Source organism: Vulpes lagopus, chromosome X, assembly GCF_018345385.1.
Source record: "Vulpes lagopus strain Blue_001 chromosome X, ASM1834538v1, whole genome shotgun sequence".
Classification (NCBI taxonomy): Eukaryota; Metazoa; Chordata; class Mammalia; order Carnivora; family Canidae; genus Vulpes; species Vulpes lagopus.
In genome coordinates this window covers 82,152,512-82,158,278 of record NC_054848.1, presented here as the reverse complement: position 1 = coordinate 82,158,278, position 5,767 = coordinate 82,152,512, and positions in this window count along the sequence as shown.

The following is a 5,767-nucleotide window of genomic DNA, read 5'->3' as shown; positions in this document are numbered from 1 at the left end:
GTTACTTTCAAGAAGCTGTATTATTTTGCCTTTCACATGTAGACCTACACCCTTGGTGAAACCACTTTTTTTTATGTATGGTATAAAATAAGAATAAAATTTCATTTTTTCTTTCTAAATTGCTATCTAATTGTCCCTGAACTATCTATTGAAATAAAAGCCCTTATCACTACAAATATTACCTCTGTCTCCTTCTCTCTCGTATTCTCAAATTGTAGTTACATAATATGTTAGACCTTCTCCATGCATTCTCTATGGTTCCATTCTCAGTGATTTTTACCTTTTGTTCATACTTCATTCTGGCTATTTTATTCTGACCTTTTAGCTCACCAAATTACTCTTCAGCTATGTTTAGCCTGATGTTAAAACACATCCACCAAATTCTTTTTTAAAAAGATATTTATTTATTTATTTATTTATTTATTTATTTATTTATTTAAGAGAGAGTGCCAAGTGGTGGCAGGGGCAGAGGGAGATAGAGAATCTTAAGCAGGCTCCCCACTGGCAGTGAAGCCTGATGTGGGGCTCAATCCCAGGATTCTGAAATCATGAACTGAGCCAAAATCTAAAGTCAGATAATTAAATGCTGAAGCCACCCAGGCACCCCTCATCCACCAAATTTTTAATCTCAGTTATCATGGTTCTTCAATTCTAAAATGTCCATGTTATGATTTTTCAAACCTCTTATGTCTTTTTTATTTTTTATTTTTTTAAAGATTTTATTTATTCATGAGAGACACAGAAGGAGAGCGAGGCAGAGACACAGGCAGAGGGAGAAGCAGGCTCCATGCAGGGAGCCCGATGTGGGACTCGATCCCAGGTCTCCAGGATCACACCCTGGGCTGAAGGTGGCACTAAACCACTGAGCCACCAGGGCTTCCCATCTTATGTCTTTTTTAAAAGAGTTTTTAGTCTTCTACCAAAATAGTCTTGTCTTATAGCCCCTTGACATGGTAAACATAGTTATTTTAAAATTCATGTGTGCATGCACCCCAACACTTATAGCGGCAATGTCCACAAGAGCCAAAATATGGAAAGAGCCCAGATGTCCACTGACAGATGAATGGATATATATATATATATAGGAACATTACTCAGCCATCAGAAATAATGAAATCTTGCTTTTCATAATGATGTGGATAGAACTAGAGGTTATTATGCTAAGCGAAATAAGTCAGTCAGAGAAAGGCAAACACCGTATGATTTCACTCATATGTGGAATTTAAGAAACAAAATAGATGAACATAGGATAAGGAAAAATAGACAAAAACAGAGAGGGAGATAAATCATAAGGAACTCTTAACTCTAGGAAACAAACTGAAGGATACTGAAGGGGAGGGGGATGGGGGATGGAGTAACTGGGTGATGGGCATTAAGGAGGGCACTTGATTGAATGAGCACTTGGTGTTATATGCAACTGATGAGTCACTAAATCCTACCCCTGAAACTAATAATACACCATATATTAATTAAATTGAATTTAAATAAGAATTTAAAATATTAATTAATGTGTGATTCTTCATATTTCTGAATCCCTTGTTGAAAGGTTGCTATTGCCTATTTTTTCCAGTAGTTCTTGTTCGTGTTAGATTTTTTATGATTTCAATTTTTTTTCTAATTTTTATTGTTGGGATGCCTGGGTGGCTCTGCCTTTGGCTCAGGGCATGATCCTGGGATCTGAGATCGAGTCCCACATCAGGCTCCTTGTGGGAAACCTGTTTCTCCCTCTGTCTATGTCTCTGCCTCTCTCTGTGTGTCTCTCATGAATAAATAAATAAAATATTTTTAAAAATAAATAAAATTTTTATTGTTGAAGTATAGTTATCATGCCATATTATATCAGTTTCAAGCACACAACATAATGATTTTACAATTCTATACATTATGCAGTACTCACCATAAAAATGTAGTCACTATAGAATGTTATTACAATATTATTGACTGTATTCCTTATACTGTACTTTCATCTCCATGACTTACTTATTTTATAACTGGAAGTTTGTACCTCTTAATTCCCTTTACCTATTTCACCATTTCTCCTCCCCTCTCCCCTATGGTAACCACCAATTTGTTCTATTTGAGTCTGTTTCTGTTTTTTCATTTGTTTATTCATTGGTTTTGGTTTTCAGATTCCACATATAAGTGAAATTATATGGTATTTATCCTTCTCTGTCTGACTGATTTCACTCAGCATAATACCCTCTTGGCCTGTCCATATTGTTGCAAATGGCAAGATCTCATTCTTTTTTATGGCTAAGATTCCATTGTATATATACCATACCTTCTTTATCCATTCATCTACTGATGGACACTTAAGCTGCTTGGATATCTTGGCTATTGTAAATAATGCTGCAATATTCACATTGTTTTGTCTTCTGCTGTGATTTTAGTGTATATTAAACATTTTAATTATAAGTATTTATAAAAATAATTTGGAAATTAGAATGATATTATCTTCAGAGAAAACTTACACTAACTTTTGCCAAGCACCTATGGAAAACAACAGTATGGAACCACTAGACTGTAATTTTAGGGACAGATATGATTGGAAGATGGGCTCTCATTTCTGCCAAAGTTAATCTAGTTTAAGGATATCCTTACTTCTATAGTGGAGCTTTAATCAAAAACATATGGGATTATTCATGCCTTCTGCCTCTTAGCATGTTTTGAATTCTTTTGCCCCTCTAGACGTATCTTTGCCATGTCTTGTAGAATTGACAACATCCAAGGGGAACAGCAACCCCAAAAGGGCAGTTCATATTTCTGGATTTCTATCTTCCTCAATTCAATGCCAGAATTTTTTCACTATCTTTTTTATTCTCTAGTCCACTGATGATTTTAGGAAATACATATTTTCTTGTGGTTGTCCTCAGTGGGAAGGTTAGTCCAATTTACCAAATCTGTAATTGCCAGAAGTAGAAGTCCTCAATCAACATTTTAGTTCCACAACCTTTAAAATGAGCCAACAACCAATAATAACCTGATAAGTTTCTTTTATGAAGTTAGCAACCAAAAGATATAGAAGAGATCAACTTAGAATAAACAGACTATGCAGTGTATTAAATAGCCTATAGATTCAACTTCATGTAAATAACATGTTACCTTCCTCTCCCTACCCCACCCTCAAAGCAACAAAACAGTGGAATAGATACAAGATAAAATACAATAGAAACTTCCATTCAAGCGAAGTAAGAATGAGAACATGTGGTAAACACTGCCCAGTAGCATTTGTCAAATCCTGCTAAGCGTGATTGAGGTGATTCCTTCCCTACTTTAGAAGTGAAGGACTATACTTTGAAGGCTGTAGTTCAGATCTTTGGTGACAATTCTCCTATCTATTTACTTCATATTCCCCTGGTGTATACGTTGATGGTTCTTTCTTGCCTATTTGCTTCAGTGGGTATATAGGAGGGTCTTAGATGAATAGTATGCTCTTCTTTGGGGGCTGGAGAATTTTATTTCCTGTGGGTGAAAATGTGGGTGTGCAGGAGAAACATTAAAGAGTTAAATACAGGATATTTTTAGCTCCATTTCCTCCCTACTTTTTCACTGCAGAATAGTTTAAAAAGAGTATTATTTACTCAGGTTTTTTTGAACACTTATAAATGGTTTTTAAAATGCATATAGCTGTGGAACCACCACCATAATCTAGCCTTTATGGTGCTCCTTTGTACTCAGCCCTTGAAAATTACTGATTTGTTATCTGACCCTAATGTTATCCTTTCCAGGATTCATATCAGTGAAATAATACAATACGTTGACTTCGAGTCTGGCTTTGTTCATTTAGCATAGTGAATTCATGCTGTCATTTACATCAATAGTTCATTCTCTCTTACTGCTGAGATGTATTCCATTGTATAGATAGGTGAAGGGTTTTTTTTTTTTCTTTACTCACCAACTTAAGGACATTTGGATTGTTTCCAGTAATCATGAAAAACAAACTGCTATGAACATTCACATGCAAGTTTTTGAGTGAACATAAGTTTTCATTCCCATGGTGAAATACCTATGAGTGGACGGCAATCTATTGTATTTCTGTAAAACAATAATGAAGCAGTAGAAAGAGAAATCAAGTAATCAATGTCATTTACAATTGAACCAAAAACCATAAGACACCTTGGAATAAATCTAACCAAAGAGGTAAAAGAACTGTACTCTGAAAACTATAAAACACCGATTAAAGACATTAAAGATGACACAAGGAAATGGAAAAAATACATGTTCATGGATTTGAACAAATATTGTTAAAATGTCTACATTACCCAAAGCAATCTACACATTTAATACAAATCCTACCAAAATACAACCAGCATTTTTCACAGAGCTAGAACAAACAACCCTAAAATATGTATGGAGCCTGAAAAGACCCCAAATAACCACAGCAATCTTGAAAAAGTAAAGCAAAGCTGAAGGCATCACAATTATATGTATATATATTTTTTTACTTTTATATATATATATGATTATATATATATATATATATATATATATATATATATATATATATATATAAATGGAATATTACCCAGCCACAAAAAGTACAAAATCTTGCCATTTGCAATGACATGGGTGGGGCTAAAGAGTATTATGCTAAGTGAAATAAGCCAGCCAGAGAAAAGACAAATACTTTATGATTTCATTCATATATGGAAATTAAGAAACAAAACAAATGAAAAAGGGACAAAAAAAAAAAAAGAGTGAGGCAACCATGAAACAGACTCTTAACTGTAAAGAACAATCTGATGGTCACCAGAGGGGAAAAGGGTGGGATCAGGGGGGAAATAGGTGATAAGGATGAAGGAGTGCACTTGCTATGATGAGCACTGGGTGATGTATGGAAGTTCTGAATCACTCTATTGTACATCTGAAACTAATATTACCCTGTATGTTAATTGGAATTTAATAATGCCATTTTGCATTTTCCCAGCAATGTATAAGTTTTCCAGTTTCTCTTCATCTTCTCCAGCACCATGTGTGCCAATATTTTATTTTAGCCAATATTAAAAGCATGTAGTGGTATCTCATTGTGGTTTAAAATTGCATTTCACTAATGACTAAGATGCGAGCAGTTTTTTAAAAATATTTATTTATTTATTTATTTATTCATGGGAGACACAGAGTGAGGCTCATGTGTTTCTTTGTCATTTGTTTATTTCCCTTGGTGAAGTATCCATCCAATGTTTTTATCCCTTTTATATTTGAATTTTTTTTTTTATATTTGAATTTTTAAATTGAGTTTTAAGAATTCTTTGGATAGGGATCCCTGGGTGGCGCAGCAGTTTGGCGGCTGCCTTTGGCCCAGGGCGAGATCCTGGAGACCTGGGATCGAATCCCACGTCGGGCTCCCGGTGCATGGAGCCTGCTTCTCCCTCTGCCTGTGTCTCTGCCTCTCTCTCTCTCTCTGTTTGACTATCATAAATAAATTTTTAAAAAAAAGAAAAAAAAGAATTCTTTGGATATTCTGGACACAGGTGCTTATTCAAGCATAAGATTTGCAAATATTAACTCCCATTCTGTGTCTTATCTTTTTATTAATGAAGTCAGATTTATCAGCATTTTCCTTTACCAATTGTGTACATGGCATCATATCTAAGAAAGTTTTGCCTAACTGAAGGTTAACAGAGATTTTCTTCTAGAAATATTACAGTTTTACATTTAGATCTATAGTCTATTTTGAATTAATTTTATATAGAATGTAAGGCATGGGTCAAGGGTCAAAACAGCTTTTTTTCTTTTTTTATATCATTTTTTAATTCAAATTCAATTT